This window comes from Apis cerana, linkage group LG5 (genome assembly GCF_029169275.1).
Source record: "Apis cerana isolate GH-2021 linkage group LG5, AcerK_1.0, whole genome shotgun sequence".
Taxonomy (NCBI): domain Eukaryota; kingdom Metazoa; phylum Arthropoda; class Insecta; order Hymenoptera; family Apidae; genus Apis; species Apis cerana.
Genome location: NC_083856.1, coordinates 12,785,788 through 12,808,760, shown reverse-complemented (window position 1 = coordinate 12,808,760; position 22,973 = coordinate 12,785,788). Strand labels below are relative to the sequence as shown.

Here is a 22,973-nt window from a genome sequence, read left to right as displayed (position 1 = left end):
ATCTGTTCGTCTCTAATTATTCTAGCCTCAAATTGGCGTCAAGCCAAATTCGAGCCAAATGATGAAAAGTTGTGGTAAATCTAATACGGCTAGGAAGTAATGATACCAGAGATATACGCGCGAAAATGAACGTCGAATGTACGTTTGTTATGCCTATCTATAAATTCGTTTTAAATCATCAGATTTATGCGCCGTGTACTTGTCCGAGGGCACGCTCGTACCCATGAAAAATTTCGACCGTTTCAGACGACAGCATGGATTAATCGTGCGATTAAAGAAGAAATTCGTGCTTACCGATTGAGAAGTTTCGTTTTCATCCACGATCGTGATTCGTTTTATTTTATTTTTTTTTTATGAATCTTTTTTACAAATGAAGAATTTTCATCCTATAATTGTCATCACGTAGTATATAAATAGAATAAAAAAAAAAGAATACTACAATTTATAATTTTGCTGTGAATCAACATATGGTTTAAATGAATTCTTGGATTTTTTTTAAGTCGAGAAATTTAATTTTCTTTTCTCCGTTATTCTAATGCAAATTACCGTGATGATTTGCAAAAAAAGAACGTGCCTCGAATTAAAAATACTTTTAACATCTTAATTTTCTCAAGATGCAAAAAAATTACTCGAAATGTGTTCAGAAGAAAAATCTCTTCTCTCATAATCGCGCAAAGTCCATTCCTAGTCCTAATTCTTAGAGTTTTTTTCATTCTTTTTACCTTTTGTCGGTAAAAAATATATATTGGGCATCCGTTTTCTCTAAAAATAGATCGTAAACAACATGCCGTGGGAGGTTTTGCATTAGATAAAAAGATACGAATTATATACGAAGAATTGATTTAAAATAGAGATACTTTCGTGAAGTTTTTAAATATGTTAAATATTTAATTACATGACAAAACCCGATGCATCACTTTTGTAATAAAAATTTGACGATCAATTTTGAAAATTTCGATCGTGAAAATATTCTTATATAACTTGAAACTCGAGATAAGATAATCGCAAACGATCAGTTCATGCGAAACAATCCCGCATTGGTGGCGTTAAACGCAAAAAGATGCTATCTAATCGCAGATATTGGTATATCCACACGTCATAACGTATACGGGATCGAAAGATATCCTCAGTTATCTCGTTGTTGGCTAGAAGATCGCTTCTACCGATATCATAGTTGCTTGCCATAATTGGTCTCGAGGTCTTGTTTCTCCAGGATTCTCACCAATCTTTCTCCTCAGAGCGGTGGTATGGCGGATTGCATCGCTCGTTCATGCACCATGGTTTAACCTTAAACACCTTAAACGTGCAACGCGCAACTTTGATAGAAATTCGCATTAGTATGCTCGATGCTCCGTCACGTCCCGCGATACAACCTTTCTGATTGCGACGTTTTTCGCGTTTAACGGTTTTCTACCTGTCGTCGATGTCATTTTCGTCGTGAAAACCTGTTGCACATTCGAGTCGATTTTTTCGCACTTGGTCAGGGATACATGTACAGTAAGTTACGTACAAAAGGACGCGGAGTGATTCTTTGTAGAAAAAGTAAGAAAATTTTTTCGTATAAAGATTGTTTTCCGAGAAAATTAAATTTGAAAGATTTTTAAGCGATAATTTTTTAATGATAATTTTTTATCGGATATGAGTGAATTATCGATAAGAGAATATTCTATTATTTTTATGAACAGGAAAAAATGTTATAAAAAATGTTAATAAAATTTTATCGTTCAAGATTTTGTTTTTCAAGAAATCGTATATCGGTTAAGAAAATTAAAAGTTTTTAAGTGTTATAATTCATTCGTTATTATTCAATTCGAAAAAAAATTTTATTTTTTCATAAAAAATGTTTTGAAGTTCTTTGACACTCATCTAATTTTAGAGAAAAGGAATCGATTAATTTCTGAATTATCAAACGTACTAATCCAATTTTGCTTTTGTTTAAAAAAATTTTTCAAATTTTTTCATATTACTATTCCATATTATAACAAATAAAAATAGATATGAAATATTATTCCTATTCTCTTCTCCATTTTAAAAATTTCAGTTTGTCTTTTGACGAAATTTTATTTACAATAAAAAGTTTTATCGTAAACAAGTTACGACATAAATGTATCCATGAAGCGTTTGGAACAAAATAGAAACTAGCTACTTTTACATCATTGATTCAATTATTCTCTAACACGATTGATTCATTCGCTGAACAAGATTTATTCTTTCGCATTCGAGCGATCCTTATACACGTAGTATCACGATAGTATTTACACGCATCGGATGCAAAATTTACTTTATACGTATGATCGATAGACTAGGCGCCAAGTTTTAACTGTAAGCTGTCACGTTGTTATCTCCGGATTGTTAATTGTCCGTCAGTGATTACGTGTTTCGCAATTTAGACGATTATCGAGAGGAAAAGATGCTTTGTGCGTCAGGCATAAATTATCTTTGAGAAGTTGCTAGAAATCGACTGTGGTCGAACAGTCGGTAGCGTATTTTGACGTTTAACGGTTCTTCTCCACGCTAAAGTGATCCTCTCCCTACAAATTCTAAATATCAAGTTTTTATATCTGTGACGAGTATACATTAGCTTGGATCATCGATTATCATTGGAAATAAATAATATATCGTGAATATTATAGGAATATCGCGTGAATATTTGAGTAAATCTTATTTATTTAAAATTCGACATGTTAGGTTAGAAATCACTTTTGGCACGAGTTGAAAAATTACAATTAAAAGTTATAAATTTTGTTAATAATAAAAGAATGAATCGTAATATTTTTATGAAACATCGATTCTTTGAGTATATCGTCGAGAAAGAAAGCTAACCTCATCGACGCGCTCATTATTTTTGATGATTGGTATTTGTGCTGATTTCTATGTGAAAAAAATTCATTGGATCCGTAATTATGGGATTACCTAGGCATCTTCGTCCATAAAAAAATAGTGGAACGTTGCTTTTGAGTAAAAGTAGAGATATAAAATTGTGAAACGAACGATTCTAAATTAACGATAAACGCGGTAGCAAAAAAATTATCTTCCATTTATTGCAACGTGTATCTACCGTATTTATTTCTTGATTATGAACAGACAGAAATCTCGTGTAAGTTGCGTTATATTACTTCAATCCAGCGCCTTGAAAGCATAAATAAAATTACGCCTTCTGAATAAAATAAAAATCGTAAAGTGCGCTACTCGAGAAACGTGAAATACTGCTAATTTAATAATCTTTCTATCATCGCCTACTCTTAATGTCTATCATTAAAATCATGCAACAGGGTCCGCTTTTTACCGTTATTGCGTCGAATAAAAGAATTGTTGGAGTCAAATCATGATATTACAACTTTTCGCGATATCTTACCCATAAAGTACATCTAATTTTGCATAGACATGAGAATTAACTTTTACACCATACGATATCCACAATACGAATGATCAATAATTTTGTTTTCTCTCGTTGCAGAAGAGATACGAAATATACATAGTGTTAATACAATTGTGGTTTTAGAAAATAAATAAACATATACAAATTATTACATAGAGATATTAAAAAATATCGATTGAAAATTATTTATTTAATTACAATATGAAATATACAGAATGTTATTACATTCGTACACATTTGAAGGATCGATTCTTGAGAGCAAGAATCGTATAAAAATATCGGTTGAGGTTTATTTATTATAAGTTACAAACAATTGAAAAAAAGTGAGATCGCTCTATTCCTATCTCGCTTTATAAATTTCCATACAAATAATTTTTTCACTTTTTCAAAAATATGTCACAAATATATCATCTTGTATATCCAATCACTTTATTATTATAAAGACATTTATAACTTCTGAATATCCTTTGAATATCAGAAAACTAACCTGACGAACAAGAAAAGAATAAATCAATGATCAAGAAACTTGTCGTTTCTTTTCATTCCCTTAACATCGATTAAATAAAGACGAGGCAACGATGGTAGCTACGAAAAACGCATGTTACGCATGCAAAACGAATCTTACTCTTTATACGTCTCCTCTCTCCCTTTCCTCCTCCCTTTTGTCCTCCAAGCTTTTTTTACCTTGTTACGAGGATATAAATCGGCGAGGTCGATGCAGAGGTCGGGTTGTACAGTCGCGAGGAGGGTCAGTCTTCTTGTTCGCCATTACCAGAGGTATAGACGTCGCTTCTGGGTGGTAATTAGTTCCAATCCTAGTAACGGCGTCGTATATCTCAATTTTTACACAGTCCTTGCCGCTCTCTCTTTCTCTCTCTGTTCGTTATTTGTACGCTATCATTGTATTTACTCCTTCTATCATTGAGATTCATACTCTTCGCTCGAATGACGACTAGAGTAATTTGTCCACGATAAAAATTGTCCATCCTCGATCGATCGTCTCTTACCATCGTAATCCGTAACCATAGAAACGTGGGCTAGAAAAATGCATATAGATAAATACAACGAGTTTTGTGAAGGATCGTATAGTATAAATTTAATGGAAATTGCGACAAATTATTGTAACGGTTAACGAGGCTAAATTTACGCGTATGGAAAAAGTGACGCAGCGAAGGAGGAGGAATATGAGCGAGAGAAAAGGAGAGATACTTTATCCGGATAAAAAACGGAAAAAGTCAGTTACTGTCCGTATCGCCAGTACAGAACAAGCGCTGTAATGCTCGACGACAGGATGCATCGGTGACCAAGCATCGATTGGCTATAAGGAAATGACAGTTAAGAGAACTTTTAATTTACAACTTATTAAATTCTCTCTCTCTCTTTCTCTCTCTCTCTCTCTCTCTCTCTCTCTCTCTCTTTCTCCTTCTCCTTATTCTCCCGCCATCTTGCCAACTGATCGATCGCTCGAGGTGGTTTCAGCACGTCCTTGATCTTCACCACGCCACGTGATTTATGGAGATGCATTGACAACGACAGGACGTAAGTCGTATCCAAAGATCCGTGATAATAAACTCGGCAACGGTACTTCACCTTTCCATCTTCCTACACTCTCGTCGCTCGAACTCTCGTAGAGAAGAAAGTGTGAAAATGTTCTCGACTAGAATCAAAAAAGAAAGAGAGAGAGAGAGAGAGGGAGAGAGAGAGAGAGAGAGAGAGAGAGAAAGAGAGAGAGAGAGAGAGGGAGAAAGAATTGAATTCGTTTGAGTGAAAAACGCGAAAAATAATCTCGAATCTCTCGCTGCAAATGATTCTTTCCGCTTCGAAGTGGGATTTCTTCCATTTCCTCTCTCTTTCTCTCTCTCTCTCTCTTTCTCTTGTGTCCTTTCGCTCACAGTGACGAAGTCGGATTAACAACAACAGTGGATGTCCGTGATCCTGATTGGGGATGGTGACTGGTTGGAAAGCAGCCTCGTTTGCGCATCTTTCCACTTTTCTTCCTGTGAAAGGAGAGGCGATGTCATTTCGGTAGCCACGCAAACCTAAGGACTAATATCTGTGCGCGATTGTCGGCGATTCGACACGTGCAACTTCCTGCTTCCAGCGGAGGGAGAAAAAGATATACCTCCCAGGTTGAAATTAGTGTGATTCCAGCCGCGATTATCCGTAGACCGTAGGGATAAGCTACCGGTGCTTTTTTCTCCGATTGAGGGGAAAATCCACTCGGCTAGGAGGGACCACCTAGTCTGGACCTGCGGATGGAATATGGAATTCAATTCAATTCAAGAAGGATGGTTTTCAGCGGGAAATGAAACGAAATACGAAAGTGAACGATGAGGTTAAAGATAATCTTTAAGTTGAAAAGATATTTGTCTCGTGTATATTTTCTTACTCGTCGATTCTCGTGCATCCCAATGATAATTGAGGTTAGTTTTTTTTTTCTACTGGCATCGAGTCATATCGCTTCTTGCAAAGTTTCAATCACTGAATAATGAAGAGGAGGGGGGGAGAAGCGAATCTCAACTTACTTTTTGCAAAATGCGAATTCAACGAAAAAAGAATATTCGAAATCCGTCCAAAGTTAAGTTTATCCAAAATTTCGATGCTTGATACGTCGATGACAGGAAAAGCTAATTATCCTTTCACATACTTTGCGCGGTATCTTATAAGAAACTGTTAAATAAAACAGTAAAAAAAAAAAGGAATGGATGTTATGAATAAAATGTTATGAATGTGTTTTTACGTCGCATGGTTGTATAATAAGAAATAGTTATCAATATTTTATAAATTTTTTAAAAACCTTTTATTCAATTCTCTTAATGTTGAATAAAATTTTTTTCACATCTAATTTAAAATTTGTTATTAAGCAAACAATAAAGTTTAATAAATCAATATAACGAATTAATAAATAAATTCAAAATTTCTTTAACTAAAGTTGATGAATAAAATTATTGCTATTATTGATAATCATATTGAAAATGATATTTGAACTGTTTTTGTAAAAGCTATTACTAATAAAAGGAATATTATAAATTCATTTATTCTATAAAAATTTAAAAATTTCATGATTACATATTATCATTAATAAATTAATAATGTTGAATCGACGATTTTAAATAATACTACTCCACATAATTATTATTTTTAATGAGGGGGGCGATTAAAAAAGATGGAAGATCAATTGAATATAGCTTAGAAATTTATAGTATAAGTATCACACTAAAAAATATATTACTAAAAAGTATCTTTAAATATTGCTAATCAATTTTTAATAAAATCATTACATCTAACTGTTAAATGTTATACGCTCTTTTGAATCTTTTCAATCATTTTCAATTTAAATAATTGAAAAAAACACGTGGGAATTCAAGTTATATGCTTGTCAAATTGTACAATCATCGATGGGTTAATAGAGCCTTCTCAGATAAACTCGACAAGTTGCTTTCATCCGGATGAAAAAGATAAAAAAATCAGAGGATGTAGGTGGATTAAAACCTATGCTTCCTTCATCCTCTGCACTAATTATAGAATGCTATCATTTCCACGGTCTATCGAAGATTGGATCTTCATAATGATTGACAAATAACGATTAAACACCTGTTCACACGATCACCCTTTGCCTCTTCTTTTTTTAAGTTCGGTTTCCATGCTTTTGCGTCGATCCAGCTCCTCCCACGCTTCCTCCCCGTCCCTATTTCGTCCAATACTCCAAAAGCTCCATCGTGTTCCCACACCCCTTCCTTCCTTCCTTCCTTTTTTTATCGATCATTTTGATAATAGAGACGTTACACACCTTCCCACAAAATCTTCCATCTCGACTTCGTAAAAAGAATGTATGCATCTAGGGGAAAAGTGTTAATTTAAGCGTTAAAAGAAAACTTTTAATTTTTTTTCAAGAGAGAAAAATTCTTGCTTCGTTATACTTACGTCATTCTAACAAAGGGATGATTAATTTCAATTTGTAGAGAGACACGAATCAAGACGCGATAAATAAAGGTGTGCTCTGCACGTGTGCGGTGTTTTTTTTTTTTTGTAAAGCGTAGCACGGGTCAAAAATAATTTCTTTAATGAAAGGAGCTTCCTCGTGAGGTCGTAAGTCGATACCTGGTCGCTCGATGGAATCGGTGTTCTGCCCTACTCCATTATTTCTAAATTCCCAGATAGCTGTAGCCGCATTGTGACTTTAATTCACCTTTCCACCACGGTCACGATGGGTGGTCGGTGTATAGATTTCTCTTCCATTTTCCCCATATAAGTGTACACCCCGTTGAGCAACGCTTGTAAGAAGAAGAAGAAGAAGAATAAGAAACTGATCCCACTCGTGTATCCGAGTATATTTTCTTTTCTATAATATCGAAAATTCTTATCACCTCTGCTTTGAAAATAAATTTTAAAATAATCCGGATATCTTCTTTTTTCTTCTCCAACGAAAATTTGAATTTCCTCCTCACCTTTCCTCCTCTTTCTCTCGAGTCCCTGAAAAAGAAAATACAGCGTAGCGTATCGTGATGTTTTGAAAGAATGAAAAGGATTTGGAGCGGCGTGAAAATGATGTGAATCTCCCCCCACCCCTTTAAAATTCTATTTCTCATCGATTCGCTGCTCGACGTTTACCTCGTTTTCGTTTCTCCACCTGGGTGGCCACGTTTTAAACGTTTTAAACTGGCTTTTAAAGGCCAGTTACCGGTTAGACAATGCTAAATCTTCGTGGGCTAAGTCTTTGATGTTGCGACAATGGGGCAAGCAAACCCATCCACCGGGGAAGACCCACTGATCGACTTCCCAACACAAAGTATCGCGTGGAACGTCTTCATCGGAACGGAAGATACTCCCCTTTCCTTTAATCTCCCACGACACGGTGAGTGTCTTCGATTATTTTCGATTGTAGGCCACGCCGATGACTCGTGCTTTCCGCCAGGATGTGGCGCGCCAGATGTGCCGCGCCGATCTCTTCCCGATCGCACCACCTTCGGAAGGAGTTCGGTGTCGCTGCAAAGAGAAATTCGATTCACACACCCTCCAACCGATTCTTTTCAATTTATATCGATTATTTCTTTCTTTTTCTTCCTTCCTTCCTTTCTCTTTTTTTCCTCGCGAAAGGAAGAAAGCGAGGTTATATATTTATACAAAGATCAAAGCGAGAACGAGAAGATATTCAGATTCAAAGGGAAGAATGAATTTTGCCCGGAAGTTGTTCGCGTAATCTCCCCCTTGATGGAAGTTTAAAGCGTCCAAATGGGTTTTTAATTGTGCTCGAAAGTGTATTTTGTCCTCCACCGAGCGGTGGAAAATATAGGAAACGTTTAAACAATAATGTAAAAATTTATATTTACCGATGGATGGCGAGACGCGCCTTCCTTTCTCCCATTTTCCCACGGAGTTAAGTCTCTCCTCCCCTCTCCTCGTTTTCCCTTTCTCTAAATTTAGGCCCATACAAATTTCCGACTAAGATCGGAGAAGAAGAAACGTTCACGCGGCACGATCGGTCCCCTGTGTGTAATCACGTGTTCTTTCTTCTCTTCGTTTCCGTACCCTGTAGTTTCGAGTCCGATGCTGCGACACACCGGACCCGCCATACGGAACGTGTAACGAGTTCCGAACGAATGCACCTCGAGATTCTCGATTTTTGCGGAAGCAATCCTCCTTTAAACACTCGTCCTCTTATCTCTTTCTTCTCACGTTGCGTTTGCTCCCGTTCTTTACCGGTATCCTCGTCGACAGAGAGAGGCAGGGGCAGAGAGAGAAAGAGAGGAAGCTGGAATGGAAAGAAGAAGAGAAAGTGTATCTTGGGGGTCTGTTATAATTTTCGTGCGTATGGACGACCCGGAGATTGCGTGCCTCGTGACGTGCACGCTTGCCACTCAGGCGGGGGTTCCACGTGGTTCGATGGTTATGCGATTGTGTCGGGTGAACATCTTTGGATCGAGATTTCTTTTGGATTGCCGCTTCTGTCGATTTCGCGATTACGAAATGAATGAGCCTTCTTCTGCTTTTTTTCTTCTGATTTTTTTGTATCCTGCAGGTTTTCATCGGGAACAGAAGATAGAGGGATCGAATCAGGTTTCTTTGTACCTTTGGAATAAAATTAAATTTTAATATTATGCATATGGTGTAGATAAAGTTGTCGAATCAACGACTTTTGGTCGATTAGCGGTTTGCTTTTCTTGCTTTTCTTTTCACTGCTCGAGGCGGTCATTGTTCTTACGACGTTTATCCGCGGTCAGGATACGATATGACGCAAGTCCGGATCTTGGAGACTTGTAATTTTTCGTATCCTTTATCCATTCACTCTACTTCCAGCCGGGCCATTGTATCGACAACTTGTTGTCAGGTGCATCCCTCAATAAGGCTGGAAGAAACAAAAAGCCTCGCACGCACTTCCGTTTACGCAACATCCTTCCGGTATCGTTTTATCCCATCCGTACACACGCGTAGTTACACAATTTTCTGGAACCGCAATATCGAGTTCTTACGTACGTTCAATTTTATTTGCGATGAATCGAAAAGTATGTTTTATGATATTCAAAAATTCAAGAAAAAACAAAGATACGTAAATACGAACGCTTTTCGTTGCAATCTAACCTCTGACTAACGCTCGTTTATTGTTTCGAGATTGCGAATGACTTAAATTAGCTTTATAAAACGAATTAAATAAAACGAAACATATATTTGCGTGCAGAAACAATTAATATTAGTTCCCCATTTAAATATAAAAAAATCGATTTGAAAGAGACTCGTATATATGTTTCAATTTATACGGATACGCGCGTGTATACGGGGCTACTCGAACGACTTTAATTCGTATGCGGCGCTTTTTGAAGCGTTATTATTTGCCAAGGCTCCGAGCAAAAAATGTTAATAAGCTTCCGCGACGCGAGAGGGCAGGAGCAATCGTAATTCACGGTTTCGGTAACGAGGCAATTCAAAAATGTTGTTCCGCTTGCCACATCTTATTGTCCAAGGTAGCAAACGAAAAGTAAGATTCGCGACACGAAGGTGTTCGTTCCCGTGTAAAATAAATCATTAAATCGTGATTCTGCACTTCCGTGTTACGCGCGTGAATATTTAATATAACAGTTTTTCCAAGAATTTTGCCTTTCCAACAATTTCGAATTCTCTTTGAATCCTTCAAGAATTCTTTCACAAAGTGTTATCGATTCTCTGTAAATAGTACATGTTAATATATTCGACGATATATAAGGAAGCAGGTCACCGAACTATAATTCCCAGTACAGTTTTGTTTGCGGTACCGATCGGTAGCAGTGGATTACTCGAGACGTAGAGGTTAGGTTGGTCGTAACGTGCGAGTGAAGCATCGATCCGCTCCACGCACTGTCGAACGATCATTAATCATCGCATGCGCGGTGACTGTGACGTACCGATGTTTTCACCTTGGCAATGATCCAGGAAACGAAGAGATCCAACGGCGGGAATCCGCATCGTTCGGTCCAAAGACGTTTCTATTCAGTGTGCCGCACGTGGTCCTGTGGTATATTGCCGGCAATCCGCCGGATGAGTTCATAAGTTAAGCGTTTCCGCATAGATCTTGACAAGCGCGTGCAACATACACGCATACACGGTGAATTCGATGAAATATAACGCGTTTCGAATAAATCAATTCTCATTTTAAATAAGGAAGCGAAACTTTTTTTAAGCATAAGCGAAAAAATTGTTCGCGTGTTAGATTATATCGAATTATGAAATGGCGGAAGAGTGAGAGATAGTTGAATATCGTCAGTCGGTAACGATTATGATGGATTTCTGGAGGACACCATATGTATACTTAGACGAATATAAGTAAACGTTCTCTCCATTAAACGGCACTCACACGAAGCAATAGGCGAAGGATAATGTGAGATTTATCGGGATATCTTATACTAGCATCGGCAAATTAGTAATTGTCGGATTTCGCATAGACTTCACCCCCATCTTACGGTATGATCGACATGCCGCGCATCTCATTTGTATTGCTTGTAAATTGATACTGATAAAAATCTGAAAGTGCCATCGCTTTCTTCCAACGAAAATAAATATAATACGCATAAACTTCTTCCCTTTTTTTTTCTAAAATAATCTATTTTATTTAATCCTTTAACTTTTAAATAGAGATTATATACATCTATTAGATTCTTCTGATTCTACCATTCTCGTTCAATTAATCGTAATGATGTCAAAGACCTACAGGCTGAACAATAAAGCATTCCGCACAAGGAAACCGTATGGAATCTTCGATTCGTTAACGAATACGCTATAAATACATTCACCAATAAAGATTTCTTCGACAATCGCGATTAACAATTACAGCAATCTGTCATTCAATCGGAATCCCATTACACATCAAAAATAAATGACGTCGTTCTCCCGATTTTTTATAAATCTCTAAATGTAAATTTGTTCGAATCGACCGTGTAAAAAGATATTCGATATGATTTGATGCTCGATCGAGCTTCGCGTATCTATTATAGAGAGACGAACGATCAGAAGGAGAATCTGGATCGCGAGTCGGTGGTGACAATTGCGTGTACCACGTAGCTCGAGAAGCTGTCCTTGGCCGTTAAGGTCAGTCGTTAACGCGTCACGAAAAGATGGACGAGCCACTGCCGGTGTCCGCGGCCGCACAATGCCATATTAATGGCTGTCGGTAGCGGTGATAAATTCCTAGGTCGAAGCCTCCTCGACTTTCCTGGTTAGCCAGCGTCGCACTCTCGTTCTCTCTTCCCCTCGGGACTTGGAATGGCGACAATGAGCGCGAATAAGTCAACTCGATGACTGCGAGCAGGAGGACCGAGTAAAGGAGGATGGTCTCGACACGAACAATGTTCATTATCGGAGGATAGAACCTGTTGTTCCTTCCCTTTTTTTTTTTTTCCTTTCCTTTTCCAACCGATCGATGCTTTAAACGATGCTTCTGCTCTCCGATCGATGAGAATTCAAGAGAACGATTTCGAATAAATTTTAGATCGAACCGATCGAAACTATGAATATTCGACGATGTTTGATACATATAGAACTTGAATATTTATTTATTTCAAAAATAAAATAAAACAAACGCGAGTCGTATATTGCTCGTATATGCTCGCATTACAATATGTATGAGTTGGGAAGATTTTAATAGTTGAAATTAAGAATAAAGTTACTTCGATAATTTATTACTCGAAGCATCGAATAATCGCGGATAACTGTACTGCCAAACGGTCGAGGTTATACGAAGAGTGGATCAAATATAATAGCCACGAATAAATATTATTCAAGCATGTTAATAAGTAATCTCTTAAAGTAAGTTTATTCGAGATTCTCAGTCGACGTCCAACTTTGATTCCGAGAATACGAAATCTATCTAGAGAAGAAATTTAAACGAGATTCAAATCGCGTTCATCATCGATTCATCATCAAGGATGAAACACGACTATTTTTTTTTTTCATCTTCGTATAACTACCGTTTCAACAAGAGAGCGATACAGCATACAGAATCTCGTTGATGATGACATAACCTAGATTACGATCTCGCGACATGGGAATGAAACGATGGTAAGGAGTAAAAAAGTCGAGTAAAAAAAAACGTATTCGTGGATAAAGCGAAACCACGGTTAAAACTATGGTTAAAAGGTAAGACGAGCAGAGATACTGGAACTCGAGTTAATTGCCGCTTCTAGTTCTCTCCATTCTTTGGAGATCGATGCTAGTTAACCTCCTACCACTCGGCTTTCTTCATGCTTTATCTCGACTCTCCACTCTCTCCTTCTCCCCGCGCAAGATCACATACGAGATTAAGCATTCGCACGACCTTCGCTGCGCGCGTATCTCGAGTGCGCGGAATCGCGACAGCTTCGTCGAGAACTCGTCGAGAAAGGGAAGGTCAGTGCCCGTTTCAGAGATTTCAGTCGTCGACAATTAAGTTTGCGCTCCGTTTGCTCTCGTCAACTTTTCGCGAGAATCGTGAGCAGGTGCTGCGGCGATTTTCTTTCTAACTTAACCTAACTTTTACTAAAAATGTAATTACATATATCTTACTTATTTTCATGATTTTAATTACAATAATTTATAGGTTAAATAGATATTATAAACCAGTTCTGTAACGTTAAGACGATCGTTGATCTTTCTTTCATTTTTCGAATATTCGTATCGTTGATCGTTTCATTCTTTCAAGCTGAGTCATCGAATATTTCTTCCGATATATTTCTTCAAATATCAAGTTAATTTAAGCAAAACGAGGTATAATAAACCCGATATCGCGGATCATCATGCTGCTTTAGCAATTGAAACGTTAATTCAAGACAATAAATACAAACGTGACGAAATCGCGTAGCAGTAGCATAAATCGATTAAAAGTTTTGCTGGATTGAATAGTTGCGATACGATAGATCGATTTTGCGATATTGTTGCGCATTGAACAGTTGCGCATCTAGTAATTATACAACTATTCGCCACATTACATCTCGCAAGAGATCGATCGACCGATTGTACGCGACTAATTTCGAAACTCTGACAAACGTGAAACGTATGTACGAGGAACAGTGGGAAGAATAGAAAGTACAAGTGAATTATTTCTTGTAATATCGCCGCGACTCCACAGATGCGGACGATAATATCGAATCAGCGTGCAACTCGCTTCCTACAACAATTTCAAACTGATCACGATTTATCGAAGCAAACGTACTGGCGACATTACGTCATATCGACGTAAGAAGAAATTAAATTAATCGAATAAATTACTTCGCGTCGTAAATACTTTATGATTGTGTATACTATTCATTAACTATATTTTGGTGGGTCCAAAGAGTTTTGTTTCGACAAATAAATTGACACAAATGGCTTCAATAGGTCTATTAGCTCAATCGAAAATTTTTCTCCCCCTTAACCTCGAATCGCGAGTGTGGAATATTTCGTGATACATAACCTTCTTTCCCCACTCGTACATCTTGAATACAAAGTTGACGTTTAAAAACACGACTCGTATTGGGAAAAATAATCATAGGTTACGAATTAATTTCCAGGTTTCTATTGTTTTCGGGGAATGAAAGGTTAAGACGAAAAAGCAGATTCGCGACGTTCTGGGCTCGAGGGCAGCGTGGATGGATGCGAAGAAACCCCCATTAAGTTGTTACGCCGACTTATCCTCCTGCACGTCGATTAATCGCCGTCTCAGTTCGGTGCAACGACATTTCGCCTTCCTCATAGGGAGGCGTCTTTCGCCGTTCTTCTCGTTTTTTCCGCACGAAATTCCGCCTCAAGCTTGTAGACGAGAAGCGCCACTCGAAAAGGACGTTCGATACGAGGAAGAGGTTAGGTCCTCGCCCGCGGATCCCTCTCGACCGTTCTCGTGATAGCTGTGAGGGCCGTTTATTAAGGAAAGGTTTATTCGTTGCCGTCTCTGGGCCGATTTCTGCAGGTTTTTGACCGCTCTAGGAATTCATCCTCCGCGCGGATGAACGTTACACTTCATGGTTTCATGGCCCATTCCACGCCTTCCAAAATTTTGTCCCTCGAGGAAAGAGTTCGAAAGAATTCTTTTCCTGCGTCTCGAACTTCTTTGAAAATGAAGGTGCGAAAGATGGTACAAAAAGGTTCTATTTTTTATTTTTTATCGATATATCATTATTTTACTATTGTAATTTATATTCGACTTCCTTTGTAAACGTTACGATACACGTGTGATAGTTGTATTTTTTAATTTTTTCATTCTTTACTATATTTATGTGATTATATTATAAGTCTTTCTTCTAAGGAAAATTCATTCATAAATAAAAAATCATTAATTATCATAATAGTAAATCATTCAATCATTATAATATAATTAGTTATAATAGTTATAATACAATTGAATAATTTTGACGATTCGTATTATTTTTACAGCTTATAATTGCAAAATTCGAATATCTTTATTCTACAATGAAGAATGGATCAAACACAACAATGGATTGAACACAATGTTGAAAATAATATTCACTTCGTCTTCTTTCAATCGAAACTACGCTGAAACGAAATATAAATACGACAAAAGTGAAATGAATAATAATTTGCTTGCCTTGAAAAACTTACGTAAACTTATTGATATTTCTTATCGATCACGTAACGTACACGAAATACAATACGACTTGTGAATACGATTCCAAACTGTGGCAACGAGAGGTAAATAGAAACGAGAGCCTTTTTTCTCTTTTTTGATAAAATTAATTTATCGAGATAGAAATGTAACTCGAAATGGAACCATTATCTTATAATATAATTTATAAGAAGGATTCCATAAAATTAAGATAAGATTCGTCGATCAACGAAATGACCAAAACTTTTTCGATGCTGTAGCTTGGTGTTCCCGATGCTCGTCTCAACAATGGAAGCCCGTCGTCACTTTTGAGAGACATCCGGCAGCCTTTGGTCGCCTCTTTTTTCTTTTCGGAATCGGCTCACCGCTGCGAGAATCCTCTTCTACGAATCGCCGATCCAAAAGAGACTGTACAGGTCGTGCAGCTCGTGCTCCTTTTATTTTACGGCGCTGTGTGCAAATTGGCCAGAGGATTAGAATCGCGAGCATAGGCTGCGTGCTGCGTGCCCCGGAGCGATGAATTATTATTGTCTCGTGCCACACGCAGCCACGCTTCGCGTTTTATGCACCCGTGTATACACGTATACGAGCATCCTCGAAACCGAAATAGGTAGGGAGGAACAACTACATATCTACTTCTTTGACGAAATTCGATAAAAGTTTCCTCCTATATAAAATAGTGTAAATGATTCAACTTCGAGTTCCTCTTTCAATGAAACCAAATAAGAAAAACAAATTGCATTTTGATAAAAATCCGATAAAAATTTCTTCCTATTAAAATTAAATAATGATTCGTTTTTCTTTCTCAATTTTTCAGAGCAGAGAGATTAGCAAAATTTGAAGTTAAAGTCCTCAAGAAGAATTATATTTTATCAATTCAAAGCATCGAATACACAGGTTTTATACTTATATATAATCAATCATAACAACTATTATAAATAAATATTATATATTTAATCTTTTTTAATAAATTGCTTTATAAAATTGTAATCTCAATTCTGTTCCAGATCTTGACGGTTAAATTATCCTTCTATTCTAGAAACCTTGTCTGCCTTCATTGTCCTTTCAATCCGGCTACATAACTACGTACGTTTCAAAGTTCTCGATATCTTGATCTTCGCTTCCAACGTTCGCCTCCCACAACATCACCGAACACGTGCATATTCAGCTTACACACACTTCTCACCGAATTACCTTCATGAAACAAGATTGTCCAGTGGAAAGCGAGACGTGACGATGGAAAGGAACGCCGTTAGAAATAGTTTTGGAACGAGCAGAGAGAGAAAGAGAAAGAGAGAGAATTTTTACACCATCGAGGAGGAATGTCGGTTTCGAGGTTCCATGAAGACATATCAACCTTTCCACGATACACACGCGGCCGCGCACCCACATTCATTGTATAGCAAACCCGATATCTCATCGTAGGTGGAGGAGGCACGCCACGAGTTATTGACTCGTTTGATCCTGGGTTACGCCCCGACCTACCTTAACTCTGACTTACTATCTTGCCACGAGAGGTATCGGCCCACGACGCGACGCCGCCGATTTCCGCTCGATCTTTCGAGCTCCTCGAGGAACATCGTTCACCTCCTTTCTTTCTGTCTCTCTCTGAATAATGAGTAGCGAATAATGAAAATCCTTTCCTCCGATTCGGAGGAGGAATCGAGGAATAAGACAGAAGTTGTTTCTGTCGTTGAAGAGAATTTGCGCTATTTTTATATTATTGTGTGTATATGGATATTTTTTAATTCGAATGGTTCAACTGATGTAAGACATCATTTTCAGGAGGAATTTCAGGGTTTATTTATAAACCCTAGAGTTTTTATTAAATATATGAAGGAGTTGAAATTTTTTGGAATGCAGAAATGAAATGTAAAGGAATCTTTGAGCAACGATTTCCATCGTAATCCGTAAGTTCTTCACCAATCTACAATGTTATACCAATATAATAATATTATATATAATAATAATGTTTTTTCAGTGTGATACGTTTGAAACCAAACCGATGAAGAGGACTAAGCAAAATTTGCAAATATATATATCGTGTCAACATTAATTTAAACATTACAGTTTTTTTATAAGATACGAATTAGCATCAAAGTTACTTTTCTTTTGGTAAATTCCACTTTGATTTCGAGTATTTTTTCTTCGTCGAATCCGCGTTTTGCAGAGAGTAAGTCGAGATTCGCTTCTTTCTTTTTCATTATTCGTGCAAGAAGCGACAATTTTTGACAATTATTGTTCATTTTATTTTATTTCTTGCTGAAAATCGTTTTTTTTATTGAATTCCATATTTTTCAGGGTCCAAATTAAATTCATTCAAGAGAATCTCTCAATTGAAGGAAAAGCACGGTACGAATAATCGCGCCAATTTCAACCTGGAAGATGTTTCTTCTTCTCTCTTCGTTGGAAGCACGTCCATCTCCTCCAGAAACGCCACTGCACGCATTGCAATCGTACTCCAACGCCAAGAATCGATCGATCGAGTCGGATTCGCTCATAGAAATTGGAATTCTACATTTCTGTCATCCAAGTCGTATTACATTCAACAAATTGACCAACGATGATATCCGATAGCGTCAATTTCCTTCCATCGATCTCTGTAAACGAAATGCAACACCGGCAAAACTTAATATTTGAAGTTACGAATAAAGTTATTTCGACAATTTATCGTTCCAAACGATAATAATAATAATCAATAATACGAAAAGCGAATCGATCATAGCTATGAACAAATAATTATTATATATATAGTTTGTTTTAATAAGTAATTAACTTTATTAAAGTAACTTTATTCGAAATTTTTAACTAGTTACTTTTTCAACTACGGGTTAATAATGCCCAATTCTGGCGAAAAATCGTGGAGCGTGGAGAGACTTGCCTCTAGGTGAAGGTGGCACACCTGCCCTCGAACGTGGAGAAGAGGAGAGAGAGGAGATTCGCGCACGTATGTTGGAAGATGCGCCGACAGACACGCCCTGGTTAAACTGGTGATGAATGCGCGAAAAAAGGGGGGGAGAGGATCGAAAGATCGGTGGCAAATCGACGCTTGTCCCCTTTTCCATCTCGAATCCGCCCCCGGGAATGCAAATGATGTATCCGTCTCTAGGAGGGTATCCAAGCCTCCCCCGTAAAACACCGTGACTTATCATGCTTAATTACACGGTCTACCGTTGAATTATCGCCGTTTTACGATATTAAAGAGGCGGCAATTAGCCGCGTTCGATGCCGTTTTCGTTTCCTTCCTTCGGGGTCTGGATCCTTCCTTTCATCCAATCAAGAATATGTCTGTGTTCGCGACGCCTGTATAATATATGTAACGCGGAATATAAAGCAGCAGGGCGTACCCTTTTTGAAAATAACACGTTCCTTCGAGAGATAGAGATAGGCTAGGTTTCTACGTGAAATTGTTTATCGGGTAATCTGGTGCGCCACCCTACAGGTATCGAAGAGTGTAGGTTCCTCGCGAGAGAAATATCGGTATAGATATCACCTATTACCACAATTATACCTCGTATTTCATTTACCATGATTCTTTCGATATCTAAAAAAAAAAAAAAAAAAAAGAGAGAAAAGGAGATACACATACTTTTTTTTCAACGATCCAGCCACGCGGAGAGAATGGATTAATTGTTCCATTGAAATTTCCATTGATAGAAATGGCGAATAACGCACGCTTGTTTACTTAAAAAAATCGGCCGTATCATTTTTCTCATTGCGCGTTGTCGGCTCATTTTTTCGAGCGGTGGCGCTCGAAGCCGAAAAGGGGTGGAAGATACATAGCGCGATGCCCTGAGCGGACGCCGACCCATTTCTCTTTCGCGCCTCTTTCTCTCTCGTTAACGCGACTCTATCGCCGTTTCATCCACGGTGCGCGTTTAAACGCCCCCGGTCCCGTCAACCTGATTTCACTAACGAACCCGCCAATTTATATTATCGATCGGATCGTGTGTCCGCAGTAGGCCAACTTGACCGAGGATTCATCGTTAAACCGGTACCCGGCAGCCACGCTGCACCCTTATCGTTTGCATCCGCCATCGTATTGCCAGTGGCCGTTTTTTGTTTTCAAACCGTTCTCTCCAACTTTCCATCTCTTCGAATCTCTTCTATCGAACGATAACCGGTCCTTCCACCTACTATATATGTGTATACATATATATATATATATGATCATTTACGATTCGAGGATATTTCGAAAGAATAGAAATAAAGCTGGATCGAAAAGACATTTTGTTTCAATCGTTAACACGTTCAACCTTGGAATACGCAAAGGAATTTCAAGTGCACGTCGATCGTGGCGAATACGTTGCTACGAACCGTGAAATGGAGGGACGATTTGCGGCTTGATGTCTTTCTCTCCATGGTGAATGTCCGCGATAGAGGAGATAGGAGATAGAAGGGAGAGGCGTACGAACGCTTGGCTATTTTAATTATCGACGCGCGATCGAGACAGCACGGGTCGTACGTTGGCGCTCAATGCCAGATACAGATCGATTATAAACTCTCGTAATCTCGATCCATTGTTATATGGCTTGCCGTTTAATATAAACTTTCGATCTCTCGTCGCGATACACGTGCATATCTGGTTGATATCAAGATATAAAAAATCGTATAAAAATTTCATAATTCGTATATTTCGATTTCGAAAGCGCGTGGCTTCCGTGTTGTATTCGATGTTGTATCCTTGGAATTAACGATCCGTTCATATTATCCTCCGTCCTCTCTGTTCGGTGAACGGTTACGCGGTGACAGTGCGAAAACGCACGGTCAATGGAATCGGACGTGGATGACGCGCCAAACAGAGATGTACGCTCAACGCCACTCCATCGAATTATAGCAGCATTGGTATATAGCAGTGGACACTGCCCCGTCCCCCAACCGTTAAATCGATTAATCCGACGAGGAATGCGCGAATCATCAATGCCACGGCCGTACAACGCGTTTCTTCTTCTTCTTCCCGATTCTATGCCGATTCTCTTCTGCTCCGCCAAAGATTGCTCGCGTTGTCTCCTGCCTAACCGTTATTGTGCTAGGGACTTTTCGAGAAAGGTGGTATTAGTGGTCGCGCGGTAATTGTGCAGTCAAGCAGGACATGCTTCTACGCATCCATTGTCAACGAGTGATTTTGCTTCGTTCAAAGGGATTGGACAATTTTTTATTTAGGAAGTGGTATGAAAGAGTTGGGAATTTTTATCTTAATCTCAAACTTTACAAAAGGGGAATGGTTTGTACTTTTTACAAATTGGGGATATTGGACGATGTAAAATCAAAGAGATAAACGATGACGAGAAATCGTTTGTTCGAAAGATTCATCGGAAATGTAACATTTCGAAATTTCTCTTTACGAAGCGTTCACTCGTGAAGTCATTGTGCCCGTATCGCTCGATGAAATTTAGGCATTGAATTGCTTTTGAACGACGCAAGAGAGCATCGACGTGTCTCGCCGAGCAGCGCATAATACCGAAGTTGACGCGTAGCAAACGAGATCGAGGAAATAGCAAAGTCATGTAGACATCAAGAAACCCGGACCTGTCCTACTGTTCTGCGTTACGGAGGTCCAGTGTATATAAAGCGATTTATGTGAGAATGTTTGCACTTCTTTATTCGAATTACTTCTTTTCTAATAAATTGTACAAACTATAAAATGAAATAAATATTTGATATCTTATATAGATATTCGATTAAAAATATTCGCGTAATATTTAAGCGTAGTTAGACTATTATGCATTTAATGCGCGTAAATATGCATAAACATGCACGCGCTATTAATTTTCATACATTTCGCAGAAACATCTCGCAGCTTCTCCCATCTGAAAGCGTAATTCACGCTTATTACCGTTCGACGAACCTTATCCTAGAGCAATCGTGATAATTGCGATAATAACAGTAATCGCGATAACGACGGTTTACTCCATTGTACGGGGAGTAACGCGCATTAACTTTATTGCGACGACTTGTAATCGTCACCGACTGAAACACTCGAGGGATACTACAGTGTATCTAATTTACCGACACAATCGTCTCGTCACCAATGACGGACAAAAAACACTTGAATTACGAACAATCTTATAACTAACTTGTAATTCAATTTAACGTGTAAATACTATTTTAATTCAGACACCGGCATTCGATCGTTACGTTTAATCGGGAAATATTTTTGTTTTAACGTACAATAAAATTTCGTTCATTGCATTTTAATTCCCGAAATAAAAGTTCCAGAATTTTCTACCGCGCACATTTTTGACGATTAGTAAAATACGGTCTTACTGTATCTCCACTCGTCACAACTGCCATGCGACACGGTTCGAATCGGATAGTTTTTTCGCTTCGATGTCGCGCACGTTTCGTTTTATTCTCGATTCGTCGAAATCCAAAGAATAAACGCGAGATGGACTATTTGGAGTTAATACGAGGTTGTAAGAGGCGCATAAGCTAGCCGGCTTGGATCGTTTCGAAGCATATCGAGGTGTGCGAGTTATGCGCCCGTACTTACTCGAGGCACGTAAGGTACCCCCGTGTACAGGCGGAAAAGATAGGGAGAGTGAGTGCGTTGCCTGGTATCAATTTGTCTGGCTGGTAGCACAGGTTCACTCGACCAGACGAAGGTCGCTTTGTGCGAGCCGCTATCCGGCATTCTATCAAACCCAACAACGTTCGCTACGATCGATTTATTCTCCCAACGACCGCGTAAGATACCAATTACCCGTACGCTGCTCAACTTCCAATGGAAATCGGCGGTTAAGCGCGCTTTGTGCCCCTCTCCCTGTGCTTTTATTTTCTTTTATTTTCCGCGCGTTTAGAGACGCTCGACAAATTTCCACCAATCGATAAATCAAATTTTCTATATTCGTGTTAACATCAAACAAACAATAACGAATAATCGTGTTGCGATAATTTGGAAAGATATAAAAAATATATTTCTATTTATCGCGTTTACATAAAGAATTTATTAACGCGTGTATATCGATGTGTATGTGTATGTATATGTGTATGTGTGTATTCAACACGCAAAAATAAAAGGAGAAAGGAAATAATAGGTAAGAGATTAAATCGAGAAAATTCAATTAGCTTAATGAGCCGATAAAACGGTTTCATCGTCGTATCCCTTCGAGCATCGAGGAGGGTCTGGAGAGAAGTGGCTATTTATTTTTTCGTCGCGTCCTCGAAATTGTCGGCGCAGTTATATCCTAGGCTTCCTGGAAAAAAAATCGATGGCCTCGAGGAAGAGTTTAGGCGGTTCTGCTCGAATGTGCATCCTTATGCACCGACGATCGACACGACTCGATCGAGCCTTCATTCCGCGAGTTGGAAATTATGGAAGGCAGACTCGATCGATTTTGATAATCTTCCCGGTCCCAATCGTATACTTGCTAGCGTTTTCGATCATCCGTTTTCGTTCAAACGAAATCTCCATAATTCTCTCTCTCTCTCTCTCTCTCTCTCTCTCTCTCTCTCTCTCTCTCTCTGCTGTCTGTCTGTCTCTCTCTCTCTCTCTCTCTCTCTCGTTGGAAACGATGAGTGAAAAAAGAATAAGTTTGCGAATAAAAAAAAAGG

The 22,973-nt window shown here is 38.3% G+C and overlaps 2 long non-coding RNA genes across 9 annotated transcripts; one reads left to right on the top strand and one right to left on the bottom strand.

The window, feature by feature from the left end:
• Nucleotides 1-3,524: 3,524 nt before the first annotated feature.
• Nucleotides 3,525-12,121, bottom strand: LOC108003295 (uncharacterized). Of its 8 annotated transcripts, none has more exons than XR_009829859.1 (7): nt 8,710-12,121; nt 7,747-8,365; nt 7,304-7,653; nt 6,974-7,217; nt 5,272-5,628; nt 4,970-5,036; nt 3,525-4,416 (listed from the first exon to the last, which is right to left on the bottom strand). It is a non-coding gene; the product is annotated as an uncharacterized LOC108003295 (long non-coding RNA). The 8 variants fall into 8 exon arrangements; XR_009829856.1 differs by having other exon boundaries at nt 3,525-5,036; nt 5,272-5,376; nt 5,502-5,628; XR_009829860.1 differs by lacking the exon at nt 4,970-5,036 and having other exon boundaries at nt 5,272-5,376; nt 5,502-5,628.
• LOC133666139 (uncharacterized) lies at nt 4,878-7,045 on the top strand. Its single transcript, XR_009829861.1, has 2 exons — nt 4,878-4,918; nt 5,274-7,045. It is a non-coding gene; the product is annotated as an uncharacterized LOC133666139 (long non-coding RNA).
• Nucleotides 12,122-22,973: the final 10,852 nt, after the last annotated feature.